Source organism: Pinus tabuliformis, chromosome 7, assembly GCF_031772625.1.
Source record: "Pinus tabuliformis cultivar Carrire ecotype Pingquan chromosome 7, CPIR1, whole genome shotgun sequence".
Classification (NCBI taxonomy): Eukaryota; Viridiplantae; Streptophyta; class Pinopsida; order Pinales; family Pinaceae; genus Pinus; species Pinus tabuliformis.
In genome coordinates, this window is record NC_142293.1 from 1854236814 (window position 1) to 1854252828 (window position 16015).

Consider the following 16015-nt stretch of genomic DNA (forward strand, 5'->3'; position numbering starts at 1 on the left):
CAATATTAATAACGACATCAAAAGACAAATATTTCATCAATATTAATAACAGTGTTAATAAACAAATATTTCATCATCTAATATTAACTTTTGCCTCAATTATTAACTCTTATATAATTTATATACTGAATATTAACTAATACCTCAATCTAACTATAAAAAAAACCCAAAAATTATGGGCCTAATTTAACTCTTATCTTAACCTAATTAAAAAGAAAACAAAAGTTATATACCTAATATTAACACTTACCTCAATCTCAAAGTGAAAAAACCTAATATTTTACTCTTACCTCAATCGAAGTGAGAAAAAACAAAAGTTGTACACCCAATATTAACTCTTACCTAAAATGAGAAACCAACACGATATCCTTAAAATAGATTTTGCCTAAGCTGTATTTTAAATCCTACATTTACCTCAATCGAAGTGAGAAAAAACAAAAGTTGTACACCCAATATTAACTCTTACCTAAAATGAGAAACCAACACGATATCCTTAAAATAGATTTTGCCTAAGCTGTATTTTAAATCCTACATTTAGAGTAAATTAAATGTAAATCATGAATCTTACACTTAAAGTTATTCAGAAATCTTACACTTAGAGCTAAGTCTGGGTTGACTAACATAACTGTGTACTCTATTTATAAGGAGTTGTCTTTAGAGTAAATCATGAATCTTATACTTAAATTTATTCAGAAATCTTACACTTAGAGGTAAGTCCGCGTTGACCAACATAACTGTGTACTCTATTTATAAGGAGTTGTTTTTAGAGAAATTAGACCGGAAAAACTCACGAGAAAAGTTTCTAATTAATGGCACTAAAAGCAACTCGATAATTATATTTTGAAATTTAATAATTATAATAAAAATTTAAAATTCTAAAATAACATATTCAATCTAAAAATTTGATTAATACTGATAAATTATTAATATAGAGTTAAATATAAATAAAAACAATTTTGTGTAATACGAATTTAATTTTAGGTTTAGGGGTATGCCCTAAAACTGTTTCTATTTGGTTTAGAGCTAATTTTTGTGGGACTTAAGGAAACAGGTTAACTACCCAAGACCCAAAGGCATTTGGCAAGAGTGAAAAGCTACGCCTTTACGGACCACTAGCGAGGTAATTATAGGTGGCTTGGCCGATAACAATTAATCACTATCCCCATTGCTAATTTGATAACAATCAATGAGTATCCCCACTGCTAATTTGATAACTGAATTATGATAAGTTTTCCCGCTATTTATAAAAAAACACATATTTTGATTTAATATATAATATATACATTAAGTAATATAGAATTTTTAAATAAACGTAGTTGTAATTAAAATATTTTAAAGTGAAATTCACTAAACACCTCACTGCTTTATCGCCTTTATTAAATATATGCTTCTCCACATAATGATATTATTAACACTAAATTCATTGTTTTAAGAAAACACAAGTTTAATTTAATGTATAATCTTGATGATCTTCTATAATACATGAAGTGATATGGAAAATTTACATGCAGAATGGAAATAGACTAGTTTTGGCAATGGTAGCTTATCTTTGAGAAGAGATGTGTGGCTACATGCCTTCTAAATTGTGATACAATGAGGCTCGAAGACTTATTTATTATTGAGAAGCAATGGAAAACCCTAAACATCCAAAAACCTAACCTTAGGAGATGAAGTGCCAAAATTTTGTGGGCCTTGTTGAGGTAAATTGGTACCTCAACTTTCTGGGGTTGTAACTTTGGTATACGATCTTTGTTTGACATGTACGATACCTCGTTAGAAAGATTTATCTGAGGACTACAACTTTTGACTACAAACCCCTACCATGAGTTATTCAATAGCCTATTTTCCAAAATAAACATTTTTTAGCGCCTCAAAACAGCTCTGAAAGTTTAAGACCTGAAAAACTACCAAAATTACTAAATTGTGCTACAAATAAGGAAACTAAAAGAAATAATGTTGGGAGCCCAAGTGGAATAGACGGGTGACCACCAATATCCACATGGATCAAGAGGATTACTCATATGGAACAAAATCTTAAAGAGTGATATGTTGTTGTAATAATATAGCATATAACATCATTCACAACTAATGTTATTGTGGAACAAATTCAGATGTGTATAACAAAGAAAATGAATATTAATGTGGAACAAAATTCCAAGATAAAGATATGCCATTGCAACAGGATATTGAGAGGACAGGTAATAATGTGGAACAAATTCTTAAGATATAGATATGTCTCTGTAACAAGATAGTGCATAATATAACATAGAAGGCAAAATATCAATGTTGTCGAGTATTAACATGAAATGAACTCCCACACACAATTGAGAAGAGTAATAATGATATGGAACATAGCCTTAAGATAGAGATATGACTCCTCAGATCCGGCTATCAGTACTTCCCATGCCACTTGCATCACAGAGGATTGACAACGCCCTCCACCTAGCGATCATCATTCCCTCCGCGTCACATCTGGCTCCCATGCTTTTTAAAACCGTGACCTCGGGCCTTTGGCAACATCTTCACATGCTTGGCCTTACTGCTTTTCTGTTATCTCTCTAGGATTATTTACTTGGCACCATGGCAACCATTTGCTATTTTCCTTTAGCTCCCTTGTTCAATGCTTGGTCTCGCTCACCCACCTGCTCTGCTCCAACTTCAAGTGGCACTATTACACCATCTACCTAACCCTCTGAACCCATCATCTTCACCACGACTCTTGAAGGGGGAAGAGATCACCGAGCCAATCGAGGTAGGGGAAGAGGTTACCCTCCAACCACCTTTGATGAGAATTCTGAATGTGAACTTTTCAACAATGCCATTCCACCTCACATTCGTTGTAAGGTCTTCAATTTTGAAGCAAAGGAGGTCAACAATGGACGAAACACGCTTTGGGATCTTTTTAATATTCTTTGGCACCAGCTCAAGGACTAGGAAAGCGACGAATCTTGGGCCACTTATTGGATTGTTGAGCTTTCAACCTTCAACAACCATGTCGCCTCTTCCCTCTGATGCCCCTCCCACAACTTGGAAATAGGATTCCCACCTCACATTCCCTTCCCCTCCTCCCCTGCTCTCTCGACTTCTACCTCCCCTCTCTTGCTCCCTCAACTTATACCTCCCTTCCCCTGGGCTCAACATCACCCCCATCTTCATGGCACCTAGAGGATGTTCATCCCCTACTCGCAAACATTCGGAAGTAGCTCTGTCATCTGCAACATCTTAGGCGACGACTCCCTCGCTTTCTTCTCCTCACCTCAGTCCGCACAGGTGTTACATCATCAAGAAGAAGCCGGAAGAAGAGGTCACCACCAGCCCTACCTACGTAGGTTGTGCTCAATTGCGGTAGGCCAATTTCAACAGGTCTTCGTAAAGTTGATCAAGCTTCCTCTAGTTTTCATTAGCATAGTTTGTTTTGGAACTATGGTTTCTTTTCTGAGGGTTGTTAATTTGTGGCTTTATTTCACAACAATATACAGTTTCAAAATTTTGACTTTCTCATGTTATGTAATGGTTTTAGACCATATTTTTTGTGTAAATTTCTCTAGTTTCCCCTCTCAGGGGTAGAGAAATACGATGTGTGATGGGTGAAGATCCCCCAAGACCTCCAGTTTGTATTCTATGTACATTTTTTTTTAATATAATGTGAATCCTTTTGCTAACAAAAAAAAAAGATAGAGATATGCAACTAATAACATGATATTGAGAAGAAGAGTGTTAATGTGGAATTTTTTTTTAAGTTAGATATATGCCAATGTAATAAGATAACATTTAATAAAGCTTATAAGGCAAAGTGTTAATGTACATTAGTATAGAATGAAATCCCTCCTCATATAATTGAGAAGAGGAGTTTCATGTGACACAAAAACCCAATATATAAATATGTCATTATAATAAAATTGATCAAGAAAATGTGGTAGAGTATTAATGTTGAATGAAATTCCAAGATAGATTTATACACTTGAAACAAGAAATTAAGAATATGAGTATTATTGTGGAAAGAAATCCCAAGAGAGAGATAAACTATTATAATAAGATATCATGTATCATCACATATGGAGTATATATTACTTTAATAGAGTATTAATGTGGAATGAAATCCCACACACATATACAATTGAGAGGAGGCATATCAATGTGTAACAGAATCCCAAGATAGAAATGTGTCACTAGCGGAAGATTTCCAAGAAGAGGAATATTAATGTGAATGAAATCTTCAGATAAATATATGTGATTATAAGTTAAATATCTTAGACATAGAAAATAATTATTAATGTGGGAGGAAATCCCAAATTAGGGATGTGCCATTACAATTAGATACCTTGAAAACAAGATTATTAATGTGGGATGAAATCCCTAGATAGAAATACGTCATTGTAATAAGATAGCTTTAGAATAGTAGTGTTAATGTGGAATGAAATCCAAAGATATAAAAATGCCACTATAACAAAGATGGCCTATAACATGATATAGAATATAAACTATAGGGTTTATTATTGTGACCCAAAATCTTAAGATGGATATATCTCGCTATAAGAAGATGACCTAAGATGAATGAGAATTAATGTGGAACACAATTTTATGATAAAGAAGTGCCACTAACAATGATATCTTCATAATAGGAATATTGAATAAGATATGCCACTATTAAACATCCTAATATAACCATTGGAAGAAGAAAATTTCAAGCTAAAGACAACTTACAAGACATGACACCAATAACAATGATATCATGAAAGATAAATATTAATATGAAATAAGAAATGCCACTATAATGAATAAACCAAATAGAACTTGCTTGGCATGAAGCCCAATGTAGTGATAGCTTGAGAAGAGTAATATTAATATGGAATACAATATGTCATTGCAATGAATCATAAGGGAACCACTATAACAAGATAATGATAAGACAAAAAATATTTATAAATGACACCAAACATGTCACAAGTGAAAAATAACCTATAACACATATAATGCCAAAAGCCACTTCAAGCCAAAGAAAGCCTATATCGCATAACACCAAAACCATAAACTATGATAATGCTAAAGTGAGAAGCGATTTTGTCACATCAATAGAAAGCTTGATTCTAAAAACCAACTTATAGATTGGTAAGGCTTTTGAAATAAATAATGCTTTATTAATCATCCCCATCTCATAATTGTTATTATATGTATAGTTTCATTCACAACACACCTTATCACAATATTAACACAACAATTAAAAATTATAATTAGTGTTTGTAGATTTCTGTGGGGTTGATCTTGATTCTGAGATATTGGAAATTGCTCTATAGTGGACTTTTTTTATTGTCGACATTTTGAGTCTAAACCAAGACCCATCGTCAGGACAAAGGTCAAAAAGAAGAAGAAGATGAGGATGTAATAAATATAGAGGCAGACAAAAAAAAATTCGCTGACATTGAGAGAAATATTAAATAATTAATGGGTATATAAATGTATTAACATTTTAATTTCTTTTAATTAGAAATTTTGCTTGCCTCTATATTTATTACATCTTCTTCTTCTTCTTGACCTTTGTCCTGACGATGGGTCTTGGTTTAGACTCGAAACTTCGACAATAAAAAATGTCCACTGTGGAGCAATTTTTGATATCTCATAATAAAAAATTATAATTATTAGTATGAAACAAAATTCCAATATGAAAATACATCAATATCATATAAATAACTACAAACCAAATGCAACTCAAAAAAACATGACACAAATCTACATATCAATTATGGCACACCATGCGAATATCTTTATATTTATGTGATAATGTATATATACAATTTATGTTAACTTAAATTGTTTTTGTTTTTTTAGGTTAATTTTTGTATACTTGAAAACAAAGATTAAATCATAATCACAAAGTTCTGTGTTGGTATGCCGCTAGGGAAACCATACCAAACACAAAATTGTAGTTTTCATGGTAATCATGTGAAGATTTTGCTAAGTTTGTACGAAAATATAAGAAAAACATATACAGGGACTCAACCACTAGGACCACCAAGGCCATTCTTCATCATTAAACTGGAAAAACTAAGTTTAGGAAAGAAAAAACTACTTTTTCTTTTCTTTTCTTTTTTTAAGTGTGGTTCACATACACCAAAGATCGGTGTTCACTACATCCACGGAAATATCCAGGCAGATCCACCCAAATACTTCTTGTCGGCTCATCAATAGAGCCTAACCCCTAGAGTTGCCATTAGCAAGGTGCTTTTAACGAAATGAATTTGACCAATTGAGCTAACCCTTGGGTCTAAGAAAGAAAAAAACTAGTTGATCAAGAGAGTATTTAGGATTTGTCAACGTCAAAGTATTCAACTATGATGGGGTGCTTCATGCCATTTGGTGAATAGCGGATGCAAGACATAATCCTAGGCGACGCTCAAGTTGTTTGAGTTTGCAATCCATAGAGCACAAAATCACCTAAATTTCAGCCAATTGGAGGAGGATTTCTTCTCTAGCCTCATTCTTGTGGATCAACACCCTACCTAGTAATGGTTTTATATCCCAATAGAACTCAACAATGTGCATTTAGAAGTTGAAGTAACCTTGTGAGTATCCTATATCTAGAACGCAGTTCTCCACCTTTGCTAGCACTTTAGAGTCTATCAAGCATTTTCGTTCATCAATGATTTCTCACTTTGCATTAGCAGTTATTTCTTGGATCTGAGGTGGAGTATGAACACAAAAATGAGAAACAAAGCTTTCCACCCTCTAGTGGGCCTGGAATCCATCCATTTCTCGGTAGTAGGTGACACCCCACCTCACATAGGCTCATTGACGAGCCATTGTAATATATAACTAGAGGGAGGACACAAGTTGAGGGGAGGGACAAAGAATGACAACGTATGAGGTGGGAGAGCTAAGGCCGAGGGGGATTGGGGGGGAGGGTGTTGACGGGGCAACTGAAGTAAGGGAGGGGGTTGAGGAGAAGACGTGAAGGGAGTAGACGAAGGCAAGATAAACCAAACAAGTCAGACGTAATAGTTGGGGAAGGGTTACAAAAGTTTGAAACCAAAGAGGAGGACGTGTCTAACCTGGGGGGTGACCAATAGCTACAAGAGGAAATGACTTTGGAGTCCCAAAAAATACTCAAGGTAACAAGAAAGGTGAAGATCTAGAATGAGGAACAACAAGTAAAAAAAACTTGAACTAAATAAATACGTAAAATTTAAGCTGCAAAATGAAGCCCAATATGCCATAATTACCCAAACTCATCAAACTGGGCTCGCAAACCAACAAGAATCAATGTAACTAATGTCCCTGGAGGTGGTTTTGTGCATTGATGTGATGTTATGCCTTGATGAATGGTTGATATGCATCATGAGCTTCGTCTCAAATGCCACAAACGACCGACGAGGATGAGAGAAGTTAAACCACACTGGTGCTTGAGTGCACTGTGAGAGTTGGGACATTGAATGACTTTGCATGTGTATCCTCTCTAATGTATGCATCGAGTTAAGAAGAAACAATTCCAAGATTGACTTGATGCGTTCTGGTATGATTGGAGCAGGGGTGGTTTTGCCACATCCACCCTCTATATCAACAAATGGGACTGTGACAATGCCTCCCCACATGTATCCCACACATATATGTCTATTAGAGTATTTTGACTTATCATTAATTTTATTTGTTTGTAAAATTTATATACATTTATATTAAAAGAAAAAAAAAAAAAAATCCATAATTGATTACATCTTTTTATTTTTGTTAAATTTTAATTTATAATTTATTTATTTTTATAAATAATTTAAAAAACAAAAAATCTCACAAGATAACTCATATAGAACCACATATGAGCATGGAGTATGCCCTAAAACTACTTTTGTTTTCCTAAGAGTTCATCTTCCTCAGACTTAGATTAACCACCCAAAACCCAAAAACATCTAGCAAAAAAAACCTACCCCTTATAAACCATTAATGAGAAATTCTAAATTAAATGATTTTCTCATGATAACAATGATAAATCAACCTATATTTTAAAATAACAAACGATAATAACGTTTCCATAGCTGAGTTGAAAACTTAATTATAATAAATTTCCATTAAGGTAAAATAACTCGACCGCGTAATGAACGTCGTGATGGTGCTTATGTACATTTAAGTAAATGCAATAAGTAATTAAAAGTGTGAGCCCGAGCTTGTCGTCCACTCCACTTCGACACGAGTTACACCAAAACAAGGAAACGTTATTGCACAAGGTACTTCATAAATCTCAACGGATATTTCTTGGACGATAACGTGTGTCAACTGTGATGGCTACAACCGACATTACGCAACAACAAATGTATAGATGACATAATGCTTCCAGATTTATGCTGAGTTTGGGGTGCACAAGTTCATATATTGAATGGAAAATGATGTGTTGAATTGTCGGATGTGTTTCAAGGTTAAGGAAAGTTGAAAATAATTAATATTATTTTGTATTAATGGAGAAATGGTTACACAAGTTGTAACGTGTCTCCTTAGTTTAGGATTTGTTCTTAAAGTTTAGGAGTTTGGTTGCAACTTCCTGAGTTCTAGTAATGTACTTAATGATGTAATTGCTCATTTGATGTAAGTAGAGTGTACGGAGAGAGTTCTCTTTGTTTGAGTGTAGTCTCCAGGTGCAGTACTCACCTGTGAGCTGTAACTCCTTCTTTTTCAATTCAAGTCTGATTTTTATCTTGGTATCAGAGCACAGAGTAGGGATAGCCTTAATTTTTTTTTTTAGGATGCATCATTGATTACAGAACTGTAGTGGCGGTGGAGTGTACAAAAGCATTCGTAGAATCAGGTGGACTGCAGTAACACCTGAAGACAGGTCTCAGATGACTGATCATCTCTGAGCGGAAAATAGGGTTGGCGCGGTTTCGTTGCGAACAGTCGCGCCATTTTTTAGCGGAAGAAAGGGTTGGCACTGTTTATTAAGGAATAGTCACGCCATTTGGCATGGTTTTGAGAGCGATAGTCGTGCCAGTGTGCCAGGAATTACTATTGGCACGGAAAATCAAGCCTTAATCGCGCCAATTTTGGGAGACGCATCGATTTTGTTTTCGGCGTGGGTATTTCGCCGTCGAGAAGCGCCAGCCTCTTTCTCTTTGGAAAGTCTACAATTTTTTTTGCAGATCGGCCTTGCCCGGTGGTGGCACTTTGAAATTTCTGATCTACTTGGTGGCAGCAGATCGGATTTTCCCGGTGGTGGTGCATTGAAGTTCTTGATCTACTCGGTGGCAGCAGATCGGATTTTCCCGGTGGTGGCGCATTGAAGTTCCTGATCTACTTGGTGGAAGCAGATCGGATTTGCCCGGTGGTGGCGCATTGAAGTTCCTGATCTACTCGGTGGCAGCAGATCGGATTTGCCCGGTGGTGGCACATTGAAGTTCCTGATCTACTTGGTGGCAGTAGATCAGACTTGCCCGGTGGTGGCGCATTGGAGTTCCTGATCTGTTCGGTGGTAGCAGATCGGATTTACCCAGTGGTGGCGCACTGGAGTTCCTAATCTGTTCGGTGGTAGCAGATCAGATTTGCCCGGTGGTGGCGCATTGGAGTTCCTCATCTGTTCGGTGGTAGCAGATCGGATTTTCCCGGTGGTGGCGCATTGGAGTTCCTGATCTGTTTGGTGGCAGCAGATCGAACTTGCCCGGTGGTGGCTCATTGAAGACTTATTCATTAGAGGATCAGAAATTTTATCAGTCCAATATGAATAACAGTGATGAGTACTCTCTTAAGCCAGAAAAGACGTGGTCTATTATCAGGCCAGTAGATTATTTGCTCAGGGAGCAGCGGTTGTTGTTTATTTTGATAGGAATCGCCATCACATCGACTTTCTTTATCCTTCAGCCTGGTTTTTTGGCTTCTAATGTTAATGAAAATGGAAGGTTTGTGCCCGACAAACCTCATCGGGTTGTTTATGAGACGCATGTTTCTCGGTTTGCTCAGTATCATTCGGGTTCGATGGTGAATTCGGGGGCTAAAGTGCCCCTAGGTTTGAAGAGAAAGTCCTTGCGAGTTGTCATGACGGGTGGAGCTGACTTTGTTGGCAGTCATCTACTTGACAGGCTCATGGCAAGAGGCGACAGTGTTATTTTTGTCGACAATTTCTTCACAGGAAGGAAGGAGAATGTTTTGCATCATTTTGGCAATTCGAGGTTTGAACGGATAAGGCATGATGTTGTGGAACCCTTATTGTTGGAGGTTGATCAGATCTACCATTTGGCTTGCCCCGCTTCCCCTGTGCATTACAAACACAATCCTGTGAAGACTATCAAGACCAATGATGTGGGAATCTTGAACATATCCAAACTTGCCAAGCGCGTTGGGGCAAATGTTTAGGTTCGGATTGCTCGAATTTTCAATACATACGGTCCGCGAATGTACCTTGATGATGGTCGGGTTGCAAGTAATTTTGTTGCTCAGGCTTTGCGCAAGGAACCGTTGACAGTCTATGGAAATGGAAATGGCAAACAGACACAGAGCTTCCAGTTCGTTTCTGATCTGGTTGAAGGCCTTATGCGACTTATGGAGGGCGAACATGTTGGTCCTTTCAATCTTGGGAATCCTGGGGAATTTACAATGTTAGAACTAGAACATGTTGAAGAAGGAAAGGATGACTCTAACAGTGATTGGGACATTCCATTGCTAATGGAAGAAAACAGTGAAGAAGATGAAGAGCAGGAGCAGAAACAAGAAGAAGAAGTAACAGGAAATGTAATCAATAATGCAAGCCCAGAAAAGGCTGAAATAGACAGATTTGAGGTAAGTCCCCTACCAAGGAGATCAAGTAGGAATACTCGATTACCTTCTAAATTGAAAGACTATGCATTAATGTCAAAGTTTTTAAACATTGTAGAACTTGCAAATTATGAGGAAGCAAGTAAATCTAATGCATGGAGGGCTGCAATGTATGAGGAAATAGAATCAATAAATAGAAACCATACTTGGGATTTGGTTGAATTGCCTGAATGTAAAACCCCCATAGGATGCAAATGGTTGTATAAACCAAAAATAAATGCAGATGGGAGTATAGAGAAACTTAAAGCTAGACTGGTAGCAAAGGGTTACTCACAGAAAGAGGGAATAGATATCGATGACACCTTTGCTCCTGTAGCCAAATTAAACACCATTAGAATGCTAGTTTCCTTAGCAACAAAACACAAATGGCAGCTACACCAGCTAGATGTTAAGTCTGCATTTCTGAATGATGACTTGAAGGAAGAAATTTATTTAGTGCAGCCTGAAGGTTTTGTGAAAAAGGGGCAGGAACATCTTGTGTGTAAATTGAAAAAGGCACTTTATGGTTTAAAACAGGCACCCAGGTCGTGGTATGAGAAAATTGACTCATTTTTTGTACAGCATGGCTTTCATAGGAGCTTGAATGATCCAAATCTGTATACCAAGTTTAATAAACAGAGGCAAATTATTTTGATTTCTTTGTATGTAGATGATATGCTAACAATCTGATCAAATAAATCAGATGTCACAAGTGTATGAGATGGAAAGACTCTGGACAAACCTTTCTTACTCAAGGGAAGTATGCCAGAAGCTTGCTGGAAAGGTTCAGAATGGAGCAGTGCAGATCAGCAGCAACACCATTACAGCAGAACTTAAAGTTGAGCAGTGACGACGGTACTAAAGAGGTGGATGCAACCATGTACAGATAGCTAGTTGGCAGTTTGATATATTTGACTACAACTAGACTAGATTTGGCATATTCTGTTAGCGTGTTGAGCTAGTTCATGTCAAAACCACTCGAAAGTCACTGGGTCGCAGCAAAAAGTGTGTTGAGGTATCTTAGTGGTACTAGTAATTATGGAATTTTGTACACTAACACTTCTGATGTTATTGTAGCAGTTTTTTTCAGATTCCGATTGGGCAGGTAACTTGGATGATCGAAGATCTATCACAGGTTACGCATTCAGCATTGGATTCGGGGTCATAGCATGGAGCAGCAAAAAGTAGCACACTGTAGCTCTATCTTCATGTGAAGCTGAGTACCAAGCATTGTGTGCAGCCACATGTAAAGCTATCTGGTTGAGAAGACTTCTCAATGATGCAGGAGAAGAGCAGAAAGAATCAACTAATATCAAAACTGACAACCAGAGTACCATCAAGCTTGCATACAATCCAGTCTTTCATAAAAATACCAAGCATATCGATACTCAGGTCCATTTTGTTCGAGAGAAACAACAGTCAAAAGAGATATGTGTTGAATATTGTAAAACTTGTGATAACATGGCTGATATGTTTACTAAGCCTCTTGGGCGTGTAAAGTTTGAATTGTTTAGAGGGATGTTAGGAGTTCAGGATAATCCCTTCTCCATTAAGAGGGGGAGTTGAAAATAATTAATATTATTTTGTATTAATAGAGAAATGGGTACACAAGTTGTAACGTATCTCCTTAGTTTAGGATTTGTTCCTAGAGTTTAGGAGTTTGGTTGCAACTTCCTGAGTTCTAGTAATGTACTTAATGATGTAATTGCTCATTTGATGTAAGTAGAGTGTACGGAGAGAGTTCTCTTTGTTTGAGTGCAGTCTCCAGGTAACTCCTTCTTTTTCAATTCAAGTCTGATTTTTATCTAGGAAGGTACCATCTAGTTTAAGTGAATTTTTTAAATAATTTTTATTTTTAGAGTTGTTTCCACTCACAATATTTTCTAATAAAATCCAAACTCAAAATCTAATTAAAATTAAACCTCATATAAATTATTTACTTTATATTTTATTAATTTTATTTTTTTTGTTTTTAAATTAAATTAAGTTTAGTTTAAAAAACCACACATTAGTTTAGAAAATAATGGAAATTCTAGTAAAATTATGATAGAAATTTGATAGAAATTTTTAAATATTTATATTAGAGTTGTTGAATTTTAAAATTTTGAGTGTTTCAAAATTCTAGATGGTGCTTAATCTATTTCCATCATAAAAACAAGTCAAATAATCTAACAGTCTGGTTTTTTTTTATTTAATTATACCAAATTTTACCCCAAAAAAAAAAAAAATCCTTTATCCAAACAAATTTGTGATGCCCATAGAGAACCATTAAATTATGTTATTGGGTTTTTCTATTTTCACTGCCTCTTTGAGTTTACTTAGAAATAACTGTTTCAAATCACAAAGGGTAAAATGTTATATGATAAAATTCTATGATCAGATTTGTCCACATTCATTTGTCAGTATGATTAAATTCTATTGAATATTACTTCAAGAATGTATTCGACATATACGAAGGCACATCATCCTGAGAATTCTCAATTGTATTTTCAAGTAGCTAACCTGAAGCTTAACGTGTTAATTCAGTACTGAACCCTGAAAGCTCTGGTCAAGTCAAGATACATAAATCAATGAGACATCCACATCTAAACACAGTGAAAAAAAAAAACAAATTAAATGAGATAGTGAAAAACGATAGCTTTTCGGTTTGTCCATCAACGTTAATTATAGAATCTGGTTCTTCCTGCCAGCCACAACAATGAAGTAGAGACAATCAAATATACAACTCACTTTTGCTTGCCTGGGAACAGATTCCAGAAGTGACAGACGACCTGAACTGCTTCTAATCGGTTTCATGTAACAAATTCTATGCTACTTTGATATTAATGTAGGGCTGATTCATTACAATAACCAGCATGGCTCTGTTGAAATCTAATTTCAACGCAGACCACCAGAAACCGTGAACCAAGCCAGAAACTGTTCACCGGATTTTCTCGGAGCGATTTGCCGACGAAGGAATAATCCGGGAAGGAGCTCCGAGAAAATGTGGAGCTGACACGTGGTTCAGCCCTGACGTAACGCAACGTCATTTTCTCGGAGGATAAAGTTCAGCACTTGTTGGTCTTCCGATATTGCCCTCCACCGTCGGATGTGCTCCACCTTCTTCAACCGTTGATTGCCCGAAGCTGCTCCAAACCTGCATACGGCAAATATTAAATTCAATGCATTGCGTGGAGTAAAAGGTTTATGGTTGACCGCCGTAGGTAAAAGAATTTAATGATTGGTACAAGATTTTGGTGAGGCTCTTTTAATATGAGCATGGGCATGTTATAATATATGTTTTTATATATGTTTCTTATATACGGCATGTATTAATGTTCGTAATATATGTAATAAGTTTTTATGTTTTTGAGTGTGTTGACTTTTATTATGCATTGCACACGGGAGGTAAAATATATGTGTATTCACAGCAGTGAAAAATGTTGATGGTGCGGTAAAAGAAGAAGAAGAACCAGAGGATGTATGCACAGCAGTGCACGAATACATTCAGTAATGTTTTGTGAAGTTTTTTTTAAGTAGCGAAAACCATGTGTGGTTTTGCACGAAGTAAGTTTTTGTAAGTTTGTGTAAGTTCTGTTTTTACAGCAGTATGTAAAATTGTTTTACACCAGTGAATGAAAATGGAGACTTTACAGCAGTAAGTTATTTTTCACAGCAGTGAATATAAAAGGGATTTTACAGTGGTAAATCTTAGTATCAGTTTTTAATGAATAGAAAGTCTTATGGTGGTGAAATACTCTGTCTCTCAGTGAAATTTCTTTTAAGTCTTCTGTGTGCACAAAAGATCCTGGAGCAAAAGAAACAGAGCATTGCCTCTGTGTGTTTGAATATTTGGTTTTTGGTATTTTCCCCATCAAAAATTCCTAACAGTGGTATCAGAGCAGGCTTAGGCTCTTTAAAAAAAGTTAAAGAAGCTGAAGGGAGAAGGTTGTTGCTGCAGCAAAACTTCTCAGGCAGACAGAAAACTCAGACAACAAAGGATTCAGGTATTCTTCATAGCTATCTTGTTTGTTATTGAAGAGACAGTCAGTGTTTTAAATACACAGTCAAGGAATGGCCAGCACAAGCACTGGTATGGGTTTGTTTAACACCTAGCTCCCACAGTTTAATGGGAAGAACTATGACTACTGGTCAATAACTATGACAGCTCTGCTTGCTTCCCAAGATTTATGGGAAATAGTTGAAGAAGGCTTTGAAGAACCAGCAGATGAAACTGAGTTCAATGCATTAACTCAAGGAGAGAAGGATCTGCTGAAGAACAATAGGAAGAAAGATTCAAAAGCCCGTGTGTTGTTGTATCTAGCAGTAGACTAGAGTATGTTTCCAAGGTTAGCAGCAGCTAAGACAGCCAATGAAGCATGGAAAACCCTCAAGACAGCCTATCAAGGCATGGAGAGAGTGAAGACAGCAAAGCTACAATTGCTGAGAAAGGATTTTGAGAACTTGAACATGAAGGAGTCAGATAACATTGACTCATTCTTCACTCATGTGATTGGTGTAATCACACAAATGAGAACTCATGGAGAAACCATTGAAGACAGAAGAATTGTGGAGAAAATATTGAGGGTCTTACCCTCAAGGTTTGATGCCATAGTCACCACCATTGAAGAGACAAAGGATCTCTCAAGCTATTCAGTTGATGAGCTGCATGCATCACTGATAACACATGAGCAGAGGTTGAGTAGGAATGAAAACTCATCTCTTGAGCAAGCCTTCAAGACCCAGATGTCCTTTGGAAGAGGCAGAGGTCAAGGCAGAGGAAACAAAAGAGGAAGAGGCAGAAGCCAGAATAGAGGTGGAAGGAACAACTCAGCAAATGCACAAGGAAGAGGCAGCAATCCAAATCAGAACCAAGGCCAAGGCAGCAGCCAACAAGGAGGACAGTATCATGCTCAAGGACAAAGGTATGATAAATCTAATGTTCAATGCTATTATTGCAAAAAGTATGGACATTATGCAAGTGATTGTAGAAAGAAACAACATGATATGAACAACAGACAAAATGCAAATGTTACAAGAGAAAACAGCAGTCAAGACAATGTCCTGTTAGCTTGTAACATGGCTGAAACACATAGTGAGGACATATGGTTTTTAGACTCAGGTTGCAGCAACCATATGACAGGAAACATTGCCCTCTTCTCAGCCTTAAATCAGAATTTGAAATCAGAAGTCACACTAGGAACTGATAGTAAAGTGTCTGTTATGGGAAAAGGAGAAATAAAAATACTTTCAAAGCAAGGAGAAAGGAAAACCA